At 33.0% G+C, this 20,045-nt stretch overlaps 1 long non-coding RNA gene and 1 pseudogene across 2 annotated transcripts in view; one reads left to right on the forward strand and one right to left on the reverse strand.

The window, feature by feature from the left end:
* The window catches only part of LOC148953408 (hexokinase-2-like), a 119,709-nt pseudogene that overhangs the window by 42,180 nt on the left and 57,484 nt on the right, over positions 1-20,045 (forward strand). The gene's annotated exons all lie outside the window — the stretch shown is intronic.
* Positions 14,342-17,489, reverse strand: LOC148953410 (uncharacterized). The gene is made up of 2 exons (XR_016141639.1): positions 17,327-17,489; positions 14,342-14,508 (listed from the first exon to the last, which is right to left on the reverse strand). It is a non-coding gene; the product is annotated as an uncharacterized LOC148953410 (long non-coding RNA).

Consider the following 20,045-nt stretch of genomic DNA (forward strand, 5'->3'; position numbering starts at 1 on the left):
GCAGCTATGAGGTGGAAGTGTGGACGAGGAAGGGGCAGTCCCCCTCTTATTCAGAAGAAATTCTGCTGATTTTGGAATTTAATGTTACTCTCTACTTTCATAATAACGGCGTAGACCAGAAATATTCCCTGAAATCGTAAGGAGTTAATATCAATTTCAAATTTTTTATTCGTTTTTTCTAGTTTCTTTCGTACCCCCCCCCCCCAACAAAAAAATATGGTTATGGTTTTTGGGGTCATACATCAAGTTATACCTCCACCCTCACCTTGCCTCTTCCTTAAAACAAATTCAATATTTATCTAATGGCTCAATGTTAGCTGGAATTTTTTAGCATTAAAATGTACTCTTTGAGGTGTCTCCCTCCCTCCCAAACTACAATAAAATCAGAGAAGCCTATTATAGAAGTTTAAGTGCCTTTTTAAGGTTTTTAATATGTCCTTGGGGGGGTATGTACCAAGAGGGGAATTTTCCTTTGGGAAGGGGGTAGTTTTCGTCGGGAGGGGGTATTTAATACGAGGAGAATTTTCCATTGAGAAGAGGGTAACTTCCGTGGGATAGGGAGGGGGGTGTTTACAACGAGGGGATTTTTTCCGCGAGGGTCTTTTCCAGGGGCTGGTTAAACGTCTAGAACCCAATTAGAGGAGGTATAAAACTAATCTAAACAACACTATTAAACAAAAGGATGTATGTCAATATTTTCAAAAGGGTGTCTGTCAGAGCTGTTCCCCGGGGGGGGGGGGTATAGGGTGTTTGAATCCCCCCCCCCAAATAAAAAAAGGTCGTCCGGCTCGTAAAAGCGTAACAAAAATGGATATAGATACATTTTGTATGTGTTTTTAGGTTATTTTTGTGTAGCCCCCCACCAAAAAAAACCTTATGTAAAACACCCTGCGAAAAAAATGGATACGGCCCTGGTGAGTGCAGTTAAAAATTGAAGGAAAAGTATCTCTGACTTACAAATAGCAAGTCAAAATATGGATACTAACAGAAAAAGCCGAACAGATATAAAATCTTAGTTTCTTTTTCCATGAAAATGACTTAGTCAATAAAAAAAACATAAATTAATTTTGAAAACTTTGTCTACAATTAAAGTGGTACTTGTCTATTATATAAAACACACTCGAGAAGTGAAGTTTGGTGAATGCTAATGAAATAAAATAAAATAAGGATGAAAATGTAATAATTTAGAAAAAATTTGGGCTATATATTTGCACATTAAGGGGGGGGGGGCTATGTTAAATAAGGAACCTATCCGAACCTATCCAAACCTATTTAAACTAATGAAAAAAAATGTTATGAAAATAGAATCACCTGATGAAATATAGAATACTTTATTTTCAAAGAAAAGTAAAGACCCCCCTAAAACAAAAAAGAGTAGAAATAATATCAAATGATTTATCAAGACTTAAACTAGCACAGATCACCATCAATACATAAATGAAACCCAAAACGAACAGAAATTACAATTACTAACCTAGTCATTTCTGTGCTACGGAGGAAAATTACTTGTCCTTCTACATCCAGCAATTTCAACAAATGCATAGATCAAATATGGAAAATTGCATTTATGAAGATGCTATTAAAGAACTAACGAAAGCAAAATAGTAAATGCTCAGAGCATGAGCATATTCGCTTTTTAATACTTGTCTGGATAAAAAGCATCATTTTCTTCTTTGAAAGAATAAAGTTTTTAATGAGTTTTTTCTTGAACAGAAATTCAGTTTACCATTAGGGACTCTGTTCAGTTCAATGATCACTACTGTCACACTTATCCCCCAGTCCATCTAAATCGTGGACACAGCCTCAGGGGACGTTATTTGCTATGGGGCAGGGGGCCGCTGCGCCCTTGAGACCCAATTCCCCCCCCAGCTGAAATTTAGTTTCTACAAATAAATTTATCAAAACGAAAATAAACCTGCATAATTCAAGCATTCTGATAAACAGGTAAGTTTTCTTTAGTATATTTTAGTCTTTATGGTAATATATGGATGATTTTTCAGTTTTCAGTATTATTTTCACTTGGTTTATGAAAATTGGCTCCAACTCCCCCTCCCCAGCATTTTGACGAATTTACACCACTGATACCATCAGGTTTATTTCATCTGTTTTATTTATTTGGTTTTAGCTTTATTCTGTTTCTTTGTAATGACTATTAACAAGGTCTTGGTTGGGGGGGGGCCTCCCAAAATATTTGTCCGAATCGTAAAAACGTGGTTAGGCTTAGATAAACTTGGTTAGGGTTAAGGGGGTTTGACCCCCCACTCCAAAATATTTGTCCGAAATGTAAAAGGGTGGGTAGGCTTAGGTTAACTTGGTTAGGTTTAGGACCTCCCACTCCAAAATATTTGTCCGAATCGTAAAATCGTAGCAAGAATGCATACAAACAATCTAATGATATAAATATCTGGTCTTTTTGGCGGAAGTTACAGCTGTACATTTTTTTCAAAATTGCCGATTTGAGAAGAATTGTAAACCATACAGAAGAGTAGAGCTATCACATCTAAATAATGTGGAATATCTTACCTCCCAGCTTGACAGAATAAGGGTATTAGTCTTTATCTTTTTTATGAAAAGATATATACAAAGGCAGCTTAACGATGTGAATACAGCTGACAATGGCGGCATATAGTAGCTGTTTGAGTCCATTTTTGTTTATAGTCAAGAATAGATGTTCAGCGAATAAATAATCAAGTTCAACTAAGGAGAATATTTTTCTGAGGAACAGTTTATATGTCAATTAAAACAGTGATAAATATTCAATCGGATGTTAACCTGGTGTTTCCTTTAGTATTAGCATTTTGTGTGGGTCAATTTAACACATAAAAATTATGAATGATAATTTGCAAGGAAATGAACTGATCAAAAAAGTGATACTAGCATTAATGAAGACTTGATAATGTTTTGATAATTCGAGTAAAATAGAACTTTTTATTATGGAGTTTTATTTTTCAAAAAAGGAGTCCAGATAGAACAGTTTGAACTTTTACGTTGAACCAAAGTAGCTCTTTTTCAGGGTTGTTAAGCATTTTAAAACTTCAAGTTCCGAATGGTCTGCAAAATTAGCCCTACTCTGGTAAAAATCTAGGTTTAAAAGAGTTCACCTAAAAAAAATGAGCAATCACAGTTGGTTTTGAATCCTGTGCTGTGGCACAACAAAAATTGCGTATTCTTTCGGGGAAGACCCAATAATAATTACAATGTTTTTCTAGATGGGGGAAGGTATCAAAATAAAGATTTTATTTGATAATTTGAATAATCAGTACCCAGAAATTCAAAAAATAAAAATTGGAGAGGGTTCTGTTCCTTGAGACCTTCCTGCATGCATCACTGAGAGAGGAGACAGGATTTTTAAAATGGAGATACATAAAAAAAGTTATTTTATCAAAATATAGGGGTTAATCGTTCCCTCCCCCCTGATTGATGCCCTTGATCCTCTGAAACGTTCAAATTGTTCTTAACCATCATCTAAATTTACTAAAAATTGTACCTAAGGGTAAGGGCTTTTGAGCTGATTGATAATAAATATGATGCTAGTTGTCAATGGCGGATCAACGAGGAGTGCCCCCCCCCTAACGTAGTCTAATGTAGTGTAATTTACTTAATTAACGCAAGTTTGCGTTAAATAAACTTGCTCCTAATGCAATTTTATTGGATAAACCTATTTCGCCCCCCCCCTAGAGAAAATCCTGGATCCGCCCCTGCTAGTTGTGCATTGTAGTTACCAAAAATCAGGTGCGTATTGCAAAATTGTAGATGTATCAGTGATTGTCGTAATCAAAGTTATAAAAAATTGATAATCAACATATTTTCAATATGTATTCATGATAAGAACACCCTAAGGCTGTTTTTGGTTATTGTACCTTCCAACACCCTTTGCGCCAAAAGTAATTCTTATTGCAGTCATTTTGATTGAAACTTCGATATTAGGTTCTACCTCCGTAAAACAACTGTCCTTTTCAATAATCTTTAGCCTACGTCTACCAATTTAATGAAAATTTCAATTCATGGATGTGTATTTCATTTGCATAGTAAAAAATCAAGTTTCCAAAACAAAGCCTAATATGTTTTAGAAAAAAGCCGTTTAAATTTTGCCATAACGTTTCAGTTTTTGAAAATTTCGTTTTCTTAATGAGAGGGGAGGTATTTGTATATACATGTATATATATATATATATATATATATATATATATATATATATATATATATATATATATATATATATATATATATATATATATATATATATTACTACTACTACTAACAATTCACCGTAGCATCAAGTCACCTGAGGCCAACACAGCTACACACACTCCTCCTCCACCCCAATCTATTCAAAGCCTCCCTCTATATACCCTGCCAGGAAGTTTCCATTTCCTTTAGATCCTTCTTTTTGACGTCCTCCCACCCCAGACGAGGACAACCTGCTTTCTGTTTAGCCCTAAATGGCTGGCCGAAAAGCACGATCTTTGGCTATTTGTCATCCTTCATCCGCACACCGTGCCCTAACTACCTCAACCTTTCTTTCATTATAGGCCTAGAGAGTGGTATTCAGCTACATTTTTCGTATAGCCAAAATGTGGAAATACGTTTATTTATAGCCTATTGTTTGAAATACGGTCAGTCAGCTGGGTACCCAGAATAATCCTTAAGCAATTTCTCTGGAAAACATCTAGCAAATCTTCATCCGCTTTTCGGACCGCCCATGCTTCAGATCCATATTTGACCACAGTCATCACTGTAGCTTCTAATATTCTAATTTTGGTTTGCAGACTTATCTTCCTATTCTTCCAGACTTTTTTTAACTGTGAAAAAAACCCTTGAGCATTGGCTATTCTATATTTAAAATATTCACTGCTCCCACCATCTTTCCTAATAATACTACCAAGGTAAGTGAAACTGCCCACCTGATCAATCTTTTCATTACCCAACGTCACCTTTTCATCTTCACTTATTCCTACCGTTAGTGACTTAGTCTTCCTAACATTAATTTTCAAACCAATTCTAGCACTCTGAACTCACAAAACCTCTAAACCTTCATTCATTTTGCTCACACTTTCATCTAGGATGCTTAAATCCTCAGCATAATCCAAGTCCAGGAGACTTTTTCCTCCCATTTGATTCCGTGGTCTCCCATTGCCTTTCCTGTGCTCCTTAAAACAAAGTCCATCAAAATAATCCATATAAAGGGGGATGGAACACAACCCTGCTTAACTTCTGATTTAATACAAAACCAGCTGCTAACCTCATTTCCTACCTTAACCGCAGCAGTGTTATTCTCGTACATAGCATTAATCACTTTAATGTATTTGTCTGGTATACCATACAAGGATTAAACCTTTACTAAAGCTCTTCTATCAACAGAATCGAATGCTTGCTCATAATCTATAAAACTGAGGACCAAAGGTGTTTGAAAACTCAGCCACTTCTCAATTATTAGCTTAAGAGTGAAAATTTGCTCGACACATCCTCTACCTTTTCTAAAACCGCACTGCTCTTCTCTTAAAACTTTGTCTACGGCATCTCTCAGTCTAAAAAGTATCATATTACTAAGTAATTTGCTACCTACAGAGACCAGACTAATGCCAGACTCAGAGCCACCATATTTAAGAAATTCATTTACCACCCTACCAGCACCTGAAGCCTTATTATTCTATAATATTTTTAGTACTGTTGCTAATTCCTCCTCACAAAACAAATCTTCCTTCACATCCAAGGTATCACAAACTTTTTCATTTTCCTCTATATTTTTTCCTGCAGCTCTCTCTCGGTTAAGCAAGTTCTCAAAATGTTCGGCCCATCTTGCTTTAGTTTTTTCCTTATCTCTAATTGCGACCCCATTCCTATCTTTAACTGGGCAAAGTCTGGATTGACTACTCATTCTCAATTTGTTAACATACCAGTACAAAATTTTACTATTATGTCATCTAACTGCATCTTCCAGATCCACGACAATTTTGTCCATTGCCTCCACTTCACATCTCCTTAGTTCATATTTTAATACTTTCTCCATGCTTTCTTCGTGTACAAGTCCTTTCTCCTTTCTATTAAACATAAGCTTTTTCACTAATATTCGTAGCTGTAGTTCCAGTTTTCTTCCCTAATACACCTTCAGCAACTTCACATATTATTTTTCTAAAATTATTCCAACCATCTTCCACATTATCAAATTTTAAACTCTTAAGTTTAGTATTCAACTGTTCCTGGAAATTTCCTCTCAAATTCTCATCCTAGAGTCTACCAACATCATAACTTCCCGGGAGGTAATCACCCTTCCGATATTTCAGCTTTAAGTTAACCCTTGACACTACTAGATGGTGATCTTTACTTTTAACATCAATAACAGCACTCCTATCTACCCTAGTATCTTGTATTGATCCTGCCAGTCTTCGGTTTACTATAGCATAATTAATAAGGTTTGCTGTCTTACCATCACGTGAATACCTTGTTAACTTATGATCCATTTTTTGACCAAACACCGTATTGGTTATAACTAGATTGTTATACCTACAAAATTACATAAGTCTGTATCCGTTACTGTTTTCTTTTCCTACACTAACTTTACCTTCACCAAATATATATATATATATATATATATATATATATATATATATATATATATATATATATATATATATATATATATATATATATATATATATATATATATATATATATTGTTGCACGCATTCTATTGTTGCATAATATATTTATATATACATATATATATATATATATATATATATATATATATATATATATATATATATATATATATATATATATATATATATATATATATATATATATATATATATATATATATATATATATATATATATATATATATATATATATATGTATATATATATGTATATCAGCGGTGTAAGTTTTTTTGAGGAGCTGTTTAAAAGAAGAGCCACAATCACCGATCAGAGCATATATATATATATATATATATATATATATATATATATATATATATATATATATATATATATATATATATATATATATATATATATATATATATATATATATATATATATATATATATATATATATATATATAGAGTACCCAATGTGGCTGTGGAAATAACCGGAGGCTGCATTTGCAAAAAGGGGTAAGGGATTTGCGAATTGGAGTGTATGAAGGTGGAAAAAAAAAGAAAAAAAAGGGTTAAACTAATTATCAGTTAAGGTAACCCCTCGGGGTTGTTAACTCAGGCAATTTGTTATAAATTTGAGACAACATCAATCTATGAAAATGGTTAATGATGATAGAATGACATTGTGAGTTGACCTAGCTTTACTTCTTCAATGTGTTCTGTATAATACACAAGTTGTGTTTGAACAATGTTGTCAGTTTAAAATAGGGTCCAACGTTATAGTATACTAAAAAGTTGATACTAAGAGAGATGTAGATGGCAAGAAAATAATTTTAATAAAGAAATTCAGAGCAGACCATAGAAATCCTTGCAAATCAAGTAGTAAGGTGTATGTGAGTACGAACCATCAAGGATCATATGCACCAATGACCCTAACCAGATAGACATCAACCCTCCATAGATCCCCTATCCCCAAACTCGAAGGGCGCCCCCCTCTCTCCAACTTCCCCCCACTCTCCATTTTTTTTTTTTTTTAACATGATATATTTTTTTCAACTTTTTTTTTACATGTCTTCGAATGAGATGAAACATACTTAAATTCAGTAGTATTTTGTCGTGGTTTACCTTGTCACAGTTACATTCTCTTGACTTTTCAAAGTTCATTTTGGATTTCTTTTGTTGAAATGCAAGAGTTGGAATATTTCAGTAGTGTTTTGTCGAGCTTTATCGCTCAACAGCTAAATTCTAATGATTTTTCAACGCTCAGTTTTGATCTCTTTCGTTCTAATGCAAGATATTAAATGTTTAAGTAAATCTTCGTTGCGCTTTACCTTTTCAAAGCTTCGTTCTTTGCATCTTCCGAAGTTTATTTTGGATTTTTTTCCTTGAAATTATAGAGTTGGAATATTTTAGTAGTGTTTTGTTGTGCTTTACCTTGTCAAAGTTACATTCTCTTGATTTTTTTTTAGTAAGGTGTATGTGAGTACGAACCATCAAGGATCATATGCACCAATGACCCTAACCAGATAGACATCAACCCTCCATAGATCCCCTATCCCCAAACTCGAAGGGCGCCCCCCTCTCTCCAACTTCCCCCCCACTCTCCGTTTTTTTTTTTAACATGATATATTTTTTTCAACTTTTTTTTTTACATGTCTTCGAATGAGATGAAACATACTTAAATTCAGTAGTATTTTGTCGTGGTTTACCTTGTCATAGTTACATTCTCTTGACTTTTCAAAGTTCATTTTGGATTTCTTTTATTGAAATGCAAGAGTTGGAATATTTCAGTAGTGACTTGTCGTTGATATGCATAATTCAGCTACTTTCTCTTAATTTTTTCGAAGTTCTATGGGGTCTTCTCTTCTTGAAATTCAAGAGTTGGAAAATGTCATTAGTGTTTTGAAGTGCAAAACATAGTATCTGTAACAATCTCAAGAATATTCAAAATTTATTTTGGATTTCTTTCGTTGAAATGCAAGAGTTGGTATATTTCAGTAGTGTCTTGTTGTGCTTTAACTTCTCAAAGTTAAATTCTCTTGATTTTTTTAAAATTTAATTTTGGATTTCTTTCGTTGAAATGCAAGAGTTGGAATATTTCAGTAGTGTTTTGTTGTGCTTTGTCGTGCTTTACCTTGTCACAGTACATTCTCTTGATTTTTCAAAGTTAATTTTGGATTTCTTTCGTTGAAATTCAAGAGTTGTAATATTTCAGTAGTGTTGTGTATTGGTTTACCATGGCACAGTTACATGCTCTTTATTTTTCAAAGTTCATTTTGAATTTTTTTCGCGAAATGCAAGAATTGGAATATTTCAGCAATGTTTTGTAGTGCTTTACCTTGTCACAGTTACATTCTTTTGATTTTTCAAAAGATCAATTTTGGATTTCTTTCGTTGAAATGCAAGATTTTGAATATTTAAGTAGTGTTTTGATATGGTTTACCTTGTCACAGTTACGTGCTCTTGTTTTTTCAAAGTTCCTTTTGGATTTTTTTCCTTTAAATGATAGAGTTGGAATATTTCAGTAGTGCTTTGTTATGGTTTACCTTGTCACAATTAAATTCTTTTTATTTTTCAAAGTTCATTTTGGATTTTAAAATTCTATTGACTTTTCGTAGTTAATTTTGGATTTCTTTCGTGAAATGCAAGAGTTTGAATATTTCAGTAGTGTTTCGTCGTGGTTTACCTTGTCACAGTTACATTTGCTTGATTTTTCAAAGTTCATTTTGAATTTTTTTTGTTGAAATGAAATAGTTGGAATATTTTAGTAGTGTCTTGTTGTGCTTTACCTTGTCACAGTTATATTCTCTTGATTTCTCAAAGTTCATTTTGGATTTATTTAATTAAAATTCAAGAGTTTGAATTTTTCAGTAGTTTTTTGTTATGTTTTGTCGTGGCTTATTTTCGCACAGTTAGATGCTCTTGATTTTTCAAAGTTCATTTTAAATTTCTTTCGTGAAATTCTAAAAAAAGAATATATAAAAAGTATTTAGTAGTTATTTCCCTTTTCAGAGTTACATAATATTGATTTTTCAATGTTCATTTTGTATTTCTTTTCTTGTAATGCAAGAGCTGGATTATTTCAGTAATGTTTTTTCGTGGTTTACCTTGTCACAGTTACATTCTCTTAATTTTTCAAAGTTCATTTTGTACTTCTTTCCTTGAAATGCAAGAGATGGAATATTTCAGTATTGTTTTTTATTGGTTTAACTTGTCACAGTTACATTCTCTTGATTTTTCAAAAGTTCATTTTTGGTTTTTTTTCGTTGAAATTCAAGAGTTGTAATATTTCAGTAGTGTTTTGTTATGGTTTAACTTGTCACAGTTACATTCTCTTGTATTTTCAAAGTACCTTTTGGATTTTTTCCCTAGAAATTCTAGAGTTGGAATATTTAACTCGTGTTTTGTCATGGTTTAACTTGTCACGGTTACATTCTATCGATTTTTCAAAGTTCATATTTGGTTTATACATTCTCTTGATTTTCCGAAGTTTATTTTGAACTTCTTTCGTGTAATTCAGAAATTAGACTGTATCAGTTGTGTTTTTTCGTGGTTTACAATGTCACAACTACATTCCCTTGATTTTCGTAGATCATTTTGGATATCTTTCATGCAATGCAAGATGTGGAATATATTCTTGGTGTTTCATCAGGGTATACCTTGTCACAGTTAAATTCTTTTGATTTTTCAAAGTTCATTTTGAATTTCTTTCCTGAAATTCAAGAGTTGGAATATTCCAGTAGTGTTTTGTTGTTCTTCACCTTATCACAGTACAGTTTCTGGATTTTTCAAAGTTCGTTTTTGAATTTTTTCGTTGAAAAGCAAGAATCGGAATATTTCAGTAGTTTTTTGTTATGGTTTATCTTTTCACGGTTAAATCCTCTTGATTTTTCAAAGTTCATTTTGGATTTTTACATTCTGCTTGATTTTTCAAAGTTCATTTTGAATTTATTTCGTGAAATGCAAGAGTTGGAATATTTCAGTAGTTGTTTGTCGTGGTTTACCATCTCACAGTTACATTTTCTTGATTTTTTAAAGTTCATTTTGAATTTCTTTAGTGAAATTCAAGAGTTGGAATATTTCAATAGTTTTTTATCGTGGTTTACCATGTCACAGCTACATTCTCTTATTTTTTAAAATTTCACTGTTGTTATATTTAATTATAATGTAAGAGTTTTAATATTTAAGTTGTGTTTTTTAGTGGTTTACCTTGTCACAGTTACATTCTCTTGATTTTTTCAAAAGTTAATTTTTTGATTTCTTTATTTGAAATGCAAAAGTTTGAACATTTCATTATTTTTTTGTTATGGTTTACCTTGTCACAGTTAAATTATCTTGTTTTTTCAAAGTTCATTTTGTATTTTTTTCCTTGAAATGCAAGAGTTGGAATATTTCATTTGTGTTTTGTCATGGTTTACCTTGTCACAGTTACATTCTCTTGATTTTTAAAAGTTCATTTTGAATTTCTTTCCTTGAAATGAAAGAGCTGGAATATTTCAGTAGTTTTTTGTCGTGGTTTATTTTGGATTCATTTTTGATTTTTACATTCTCTTGATTTTTCAAAGTTCATTTTGAATTTCTTTCGTGAAATGCAAGATTTGGAATATTTCAATAGTGTTTTATCGTGGTTTACCTTGTCACAGTTACATTCTCTTGATTTTTCAAAGTTCATTTTGGATTTCTTTCTTTGAATTGCAAGAGTTGGAATATTTCAGTAGTGTTTTCTCATGGTTTATCTTGTCACAGTTACATTCTCTTGATTTTTAAAAGTTCATTTTTTTATTTCTTTCGTTGAAATGCAATCGATATCGGGGCAGAAAAATGGAATTCTTCTATTGTTCATTTTAGCTGATTGGGCTGTCGCCGACAATGGGTTGAAAATGACATGTAATCACTGCTAAGCCTTTTGTTACGGCAAGAGGATCACCCAATTCACTTCTTAGTGTTAACTGACAGAATTCCAAATAGGAAGTGTTTACAGGAAAATACTGAAGATGCTTTATATTATAGTGATTAACAAGTTCATGAGTTGTTTTTCGTTCAAGAACACGTAGAAGGGGGACATTTGAATTACCGACTCTCGATGTTTCCACAAACAATGCATAGAGAAATATGCAAGAGTCCGAGGTGAAACCAGGTGGATAATCAGCAAAAATAATTTGATCCATCCCGTAAACGGCAACAGTATTTTTCCCATTGATCGTATTCTGCTTGAAGCCAAGAACGTCTCTCGGATTATTATTGAGAGCAATTATTTTAGTGTAAAGATGATAGGTAATGTAAATCCTATCGTGTTCCAATTAATAATCCAAATGAAGTATACCATTCTCATTAAATAAGAATTCTCTATCTATTTTGATACACGAATCAATCATATTATCATGTTCAATATATTTCAATTTGGCATGTGGATATTCGCTAGATTTAAGTGCTTCAACCCATTCATAGTCGACAAAGAGTGTCCAATCAAATGGTATAACTTTTATATCATACACTCGATCCTTTCTCAGGATGTCATAGGTATTTTTGAGAATGCAGTCGACAAGAGCCACTTCATACACACCGTCAAATTTGATGGCGGGGGAGAAATTTGTCGAAAAATCACTTGTCGTATTCAAGTCGTTGTAGAGAGGATCGGAAACATTGGACATAAAAGTTACATAGAAATCATTGGGCATTGTCAATATCTTCAACACCGATCCAAGAATCAAAATCAGATTTGTATCCTAGCCACCGAACAAGTAACTGTTTCCTACCTCTGCGAGTACGAGTCTTTCATATCTTTTCAATTTGATAGATTTCACTATTATTTTTAACGTTTTTTAGTTCATAGTCATAAAATCCGACAATAATATCTTCATCTTTGGTCTTGCGTAAATTATCAGCTATGGATTCAGCGATTAGTATTTTCGCCACTTTAAAAATGTCGGTGGAATACTAGTACTTCCCATTTTTAAAAACATAAGTTTTTATATTAAGTCTAACGGTATCATCAAAATTGAATTTATTTTTCCTATTGACATTTGTTTCATTGTAATATTTTTTAAGAAAGGTGTCAATTGTATCATGATCAGACTGATGAACTTCTTTTGGGGTTGAGTTGGACAATGATCGATGAGGTTGTGGATTATAAATCAACATGATTTTATCTAAATCATGAATAAAAGCCGGTGTATTTTCCAATGTACAATATCCTTAAATTAAAAGTCTAATAGTTATTATCAATCGCTCGGATAATGCAGATTTTATAGTACTATGACTATGATGGAACAGTGTACTATATTTCACTAGTACTTTTGCAACATGGGTATTAAAAAATTCACTACAGCAATCCGATGGAATTTTTTGATATGAATCCTGATCGACACAACTTTCAATGGAATGAGCAAAATCAATGCCTCTCTTTGTTCGCAATGAAATTTCTTATGCATAGCAACTGAAAACACTGACTGCAAGTTGAATTTACTTGTACTGTGTATTGTAACGTCTTAGAATCTCATCTATAGTCAGGACATCTGCTTGAATTATATGCAATGGGAAAAAAGCTATAGTTTTTAAATAATGATTAGCACGAACTTTATGATATCGATGCTTAGTGTAAATTGATTTATTTCGTATATAGTCTTGCACACTTTTAGCGTGAACATCAGTGAATTTGGAGAGAGTGGCGGGGGAACTTAAACTCCCCACTTCACCAATATTTTCATAAACACCATTCAGAACTTCAACCATTTTGAACGTAAACACGTTGTGTAACGTCCACTACCCTTTTGTATACTGGCGGTTGGTAATGGTGGTGACGTTGACTTTATACGTCTTCGCTTTTGTCTAGCTATCAGTGGTGTGCTAGTATTTTCCAAAATTGATTTAAAATCTTCTTCTTCTTCTTCATATTTTAATTGTGGTGTTGAAAATGATGCATATTCATTTAATTTTTTTAGAATTTGTCTATTGCTAATAAGACTTTTGGGGAAGTTTAATGTATTTAGAAAGTTGTATATATGAGCGTCAAATGATAATAGTCCTTTATGATTTATAGCCATATCATAGGTTAAATCAAGTACATTTTAGTTCTCGACCAGAATTATAATCCCTGTCCCATTGCTCTCAACTTGAATATGATCTTGACCACTTTCTATGGCATAGGCTAGGAGTCGTGTAATTTTTTCACGATATGTGTTGGGCCGTATATTTACAAATTTAAATAAAATTGAATCCAATTCCTCAATCTTTAATTGTGCTGCCAGCAGCAGCAGACTCTTGAGGAGATGATTCTTTTTTGTGATCAATAGCAGCAGCAGTGACCTTCGACCGATAGGGCTTATGTTTGTCCACTCGGCGAAGTGCATCAAGGGGAAATGGATTTTACAAACTTAATTTTGGCCCGGGGTATCACTTGTTAAGCGAGCAACGCTTGAATGTGTGCTTTTATCGTTGAGGATTATACGACTTAGGATTATACGACTATACGGCATCGATTTTGTAAGGGTGGACATTCGACAGCTATTTCCAAAAAAATACACTTTCTATGGTATTGTGGGGATTCATTCGTAGTTTTATTCGTAAATGAATCTAGTTTCAAAAGAAAAGGCTTACACAGACTTATAACAAATTTACTTATAAACATGTCCAAAAAAAACAAAAGCTACCGATTCTTGTACTTGTGAAGCAAACATTAAGGCTGATTTTCGTTCTTTAATGGAGCATTATAATACATTTGAGAACATTTGTGATTCATTTGTAATACATTTGTGAATACATTTGAGAACAATCTCCTGATTTAAGTTCCAAGCAGTCTATACTGTTATGTCCTGTGATTGTGTTTAAGTAGCGCCATCTATAACTCAAATGACGTGATATAAGCAGTCAATAGACTTAGGGTGCAGAACTGCAGATGTTTCCTCTGAAAAGAAAAGTAAAACCTTAAAAAATAAATATGTCCAATAATCAATTGCTTGTAACTAAAATAAAAAGTTGAAAAATTCACCAAGGAGGCAGAGAAAACAGAAGCGTTCAAGGGTCAAGACCAACCTTAAGGAGCATACCTTTGCTATCAAAGACTTGAAATAGCCCTTGAGAATGTCCTAGATTCTTATGTAAAACAGTAGCTGATTTGAGTTAAGACACTGGGCAATATTGCGTTACCCCTTTTTGCTGACAAGGGAAAGCTGCAGAAGTATAACAGTTTTCATCATTGACAAGAAATTTGATATTGCATAAATAACAAATTTTCTTCTTGTCCAAATGAGAAGTCATAAAGCTTACATACGAAACAGCGAAAGAAAGCAATAAAGAATGAAAGGTTTTTATATCCATTTTTCATCTGCTCACATATTTAAGCAGGCATTGTATTTGAGTAAAGACTGAATTTCGCTAAAATGACCAATACTCAAGAGTCAGAATTAACTGGTCAAAATCATTCTGAAGGTCACTCCATTCTCCAGTTAAAGAGCAATCAAAATAAAAAAGTTTTAATTCGAATCTTCTTTTCTGGTAGAGGTTTCAAAATCCTATCTGCAAAAATGTGGAATTTTGTATTTTTACCAGAAGAAAGATCAAGGGTGCGTGTTTATTTATTATTTTTATTTTCCTCCAGGGGTGATCGTATCGACTTAGTGGTCCTAGAATATCTTGAGAGGGTTCATTCAAACGGATATTAAAAGTTCTAATGCCCTTTTTAAGTGACCAAAAAGATTGGAGGGCAACCTGGCCCCCTCTCCGCCCCTTTTTTTCCCCAAGTCGTCCGATGAAAATTATGAGATAGCCATTTTGCTCATCATAGCTAAAAGGCCTAATAATTTACACATGCCAGTTATTTACACATAATATTCGTTATTGTGAAGTATGTATACATTTTCCAGTTGGGGAGGAGACAGACTTTTTTGCTGTTTTTTTTATGGGGAGGGAAGTTTCCAGGGGGTGAACTTATCAGGGGAAATTATACACTGGGGGAATTTGTCAGAATTCCAATACAAAATTCTTTTAAATGTCTTGCTTTCTTTTTTCCGTCTCAATTTTACGCGTAGGGTTGTTAATTATAATTTTCCGGGGTAAATTTTCACCGGAATTGAATTGTCTAGAGGATGTTTCCGTGGGGAGGGGAATATCTCCGCGGAGGTGGGGTCGGATTTTCTGGCATTACTTAAAACCATCAGAAATAATGTTAAAAAGAAAACAAATGTTTCGTACTGAAAGTAAGGAGTAACATTAAAACGAACAGACATTATCACTTGTACGAAGGGGATTTCCCCCTCCTTAGAACCTCGCTCTTTATGCTAAAGTTTGACTTTTGGCCAAATTCCTTAAGAACGACTCCTTAAACACAAGGGTCGTTTAATTAGAACAATAGGAAGCTTTTTTAAAAGTACTAAAAAACTATAGCATAAAGAGCGAGGTGTTGAGGAAGAAGCAGTCCCCTTTAAATACGTAATAATTTTTTAGTGTCATTAAATTAATTCAAAAACGTCCACAAATTTAATAAAAAAACAAGTTTTTTTAACAGAAAGTAAGGAGCGACAATAAAACTTAAAATGAACAGAAATTATTCCGTATATGAAAGGGACTGTCTTTGTCTTTGACAAGGAACTTTTGACAATGTCTTGAACTTTTACCGTAGTAGCACTTCTTTAGCTGGTGCAACCATTAGTCTTGGTTCCTTCAAGCTCCCTGTCTCTTGATAGCCGGGAATAACATTATATCAACCGTATTTACAAAGGTAATCTTTTATGCGCAAAAGATTTTAAATTAATTCCTATTACGCCAGATATTCTTGTACCAACATGCAGACAAGTTAATGAAAATCCTACTTTTCTAAGATGAAATAGATGACCCGGCCGTAAACAGACAATACTTTGTTCTCTCTATTTTTTAAAACGTTGAAATTGTAAGATTAAGATAAAATATTTCAGATCGATACAATATTTTTTAGTAAAGAGAATGAGCTGCATATCGTTTTATTTTTTAAGATTTGGTAGACGAGAAGACCCTATAAATCAGTCAAAATAACATTTACAAAACAATTTAAAATATCGCAAACTATTATATATACTAGATTCTACCAACTTACTAAGAATATAAAACAAAAGATATTAAAATGAAAAATATTTACGAAATATTGAAAGATCAAAAGGATTATTCCTGGGACCCCTCCCCCTCAAAACTAGACGCCATAACCTTTTAATAAAAAAAAAAAACCACATTCATTTCGAATTTGGTGTAGGAAAGTCATCACTTCGGTTTTCGTATTTAAACTCAAGTTCCAAGACGTGAAGTCATGACTTCAGCTCTTTTGTGTGTCCACGCGTTCCAGTAATACATCGAGTCATGAATCGTGTATGTTAAATCTTGAAACTACATCCGTAAATTAAGAATTATTTTCAGAACGAGGAGAGAAAAAGAGTGCTGCTTTAAAATTCTTCAAAAAAGACATAAATTTCCAAGATAATAAAACTTCAGCATTAATTGAGGTTTCTCAAATGTTAAGATTGAGTCAGAGACTAGACCCATCAAAAATCCTCCAAAGGATTAAATAATACAAAATAAATAAGCGAAGTTAGAACATTCCATTTATAACAATAAAAATGATTGACTTGAATAAATTATTTATGATAGTTGACTCGGGAGGGGCAGATTGGGTTATATGTACTTTGGCAACCATGGACTCATAGCAAGTACCTAAGACGCAAAAGAGGTTTTAAAAGGCAAATATAAATTAAGTGTACCTGCTTATTTGCAACACTGCCATCGATAGGGTCAGTATACGAAAATCGTCAATCATCTTAACTTTGTAGACAGTTCCATTTTGCGCCCACTCGGATCCAACAAAACTTGAATCTGATTGGAGTGCACGTAAATGTTCTATCATTTCGTTGCAAGGGCCGGATTCGCAATTTTCATAGTCGTACCTAAAAGAATTAGTAATCATTTGATGAGATAATGGATAACGTTAGAATATTTTCAGGCGAGGAAATACAGAAGAGGTGATACACACCCAAACTATTGACATCACACTACTTAACTAAGCCTTTCCTTCATTATCATAAGGAGAGATTTAATAGGAGCTTTCTTTTCTAGCACATTTATAATATGCCCTGACATCTCAATCCCTGCTTTCAGTATCATTTTATAGCTATTTTTCTGTGTATACCCATGAATTTCTATTCCTAGACTGGAGAAATACCAGTTGACTGCTTTTTCCATAGTTCTAAGCTGGCTATCCACAAAATAGATTTTATTGTGCAATCCAGAATATTTATTAGAAATTACATGTTTACCACAGTTATTAAACATTTCCCTGTGAGGTTGCGTCAAAGTCCTGCACCCAATTTAAGGACCTTTAGCATCACAATTTAGTCATTCTATCTTGCCATCTCTATTTTCAACTAAATATCTTCTTAACTTCGGGCTTATTCCATTTCTCCTTTTTTAAACTTTAGTTTCCTATGCAAATTGTTTCACTTTTAAAAATTGCATTAATGTAGAATTTGGGCATTCAGACGACTTATGCGTTAGGGAATATCAGAAATACTTCTACAGAGTCGTCGTGAAGTAAAACAACAAACGATCTAAGGAGGTGGAAGAGCTGCTCTGATTTAAAGAGACAATTAAAAGATAATCAAAACAAAATCAGTCTTTATCAATTGTTATCTTATTGCTTATCGTATTATCATTACTATTAATTATTATTACTTATTTTATGGATATGAAAAAGAAGAAAGAAAAGGAAGGAAAGAAAATGTTTAAATTGTTAAACTTAAACTTTATGCAATTGCTTTTTAGGCTTCGAGTAACCCTATCAACTAGTTAGCAACATCAACTCTATTGCTCGTCAGAAAGTCCAAGACTAGTAACCTGGAAAGTGAATCCATTTTGATGACTAATACAGACCTTGTGACTGGGATCCTCGTTGTTTTAAAACACAGCTTAGATTTTAGGCTAGTTACCATTCTCAATATTTTTCGGCCTTTTTTGCTGTTTTTTTTTATGGGGTGGGAAGTTTCCGGCGGGTGGACTTATCAGGGGAAATTATACACTGGGGGAATTTGTCAGAATTCCTATACAAAATTCTTTTAAATGTCTTGCTTTCTCTTTTCCGTCTCAATTTAACGCGTAGAGTTGTTAATTATAATTGTTCGTGGTAAATTTTTACCGAAATTGAATTGTCTAGAGGATATTTCCGTGGGAAGGGGAATATCTCCGTGGAGGTGGGGTCAGATTTTCTGGCATTACTTAAAAACCATCAGAAATTAAATTAAAAAGAAAACAAATATTTCGTACTGAAAGTAAGGAGCAACATTAAAACGGACAAATATTATTGCTTGTACGAAGGGGATTTCCCCCTCCTCAGAACCTCGGTCTTTGCGCTAAAGTTTGACTTTTGGCCAAATTCCTTAAGAACGACTCCTTAAACACAAGGGTCGTTTAATTAGAACAGTATGAAGCTTTTTTAAAAGTACTAAAAAACTTTAGTTTAAAGAGCGAGGTTTTGAGGAAGAAGCTTCCCCCTTTAAATACGTAATAATTTTTTAGCGTCATAAAATTAATTAAAAAAAGTCCACAAATTTAATAAAAAAACAAGTAATTTTAACAGAAAGTAAGGAGCGACATTAAAACTTAAACGAACAGAAATTATTCCGTATATGAAAGGGACTATCTTTGACAAGGAACTTTTGACAATGTCTTGAACTTTTACCATAGTAGCATGTCTTTAGCTGGTGCACCCATTAGTCTTCGTTCCTTCAAGTATGCTGTCTCTTGATAGCCATGAATAACATTATATTAACCGTATTTACAAAGATTATTTTTTCTGCACACACGATTTTTAATTTAGTCCTATTACGCAAAATATTCTTGTATCAACATGTAGACAAGTTAATGAAATAGGATGAAATGGATGACCTGGCTGTAAATAGACAATGCTTAGTTCTCTCTATTTTTTAAAACGTTGAAATAGTAAGATTAAGATAAAATATTCCAGATCGGCCCAATATTTTTTAGTAAAGAGAATGAGCTACATACCGTTTTATTTTTTAAGATTTGGTAGACGAGAAGACACTATAAATCAGTAAAAAAATAACATTTACAAAACAATTTAAAATATCGCAAACTATTATATATACTATATTCTACCAACTTAATAAGAATACAAAACAAAAGATATTAAAATGAAAAATATTTAAGAAACATTAAAAGATCAAAAGCATTATTACTGAGCCCCCCCCCCCTCAAAACTAGATGCCATAAACTTTTAATAACAAAAAAAAAACACAGACATTTCGAATTTGGTGTAGGAGAGTAATCACTTCGGTTTTCGTATTTATAAACTCAAGTTCCAAGACGTGAAGTCATTACTTCAACTCTTTTGTGTGTCCACGCGTTCCAGCAATACATCGAGTCGTGAATCGTGTATGTTAAAGCTTGAAACTACATCCGTAAATTCAG

Source organism: Artemia sp. Qi Xiang Cuo, chromosome 4 (assembly GCF_049724085.1).
Source record: "Artemia sp. Qi Xiang Cuo chromosome 4, ASM4972408v1, whole genome shotgun sequence".
NCBI classification, from domain to species: domain Eukaryota; kingdom Metazoa; phylum Arthropoda; class Branchiopoda; order Anostraca; family Artemiidae; genus Artemia; species Artemia sp. Qi Xiang Cuo.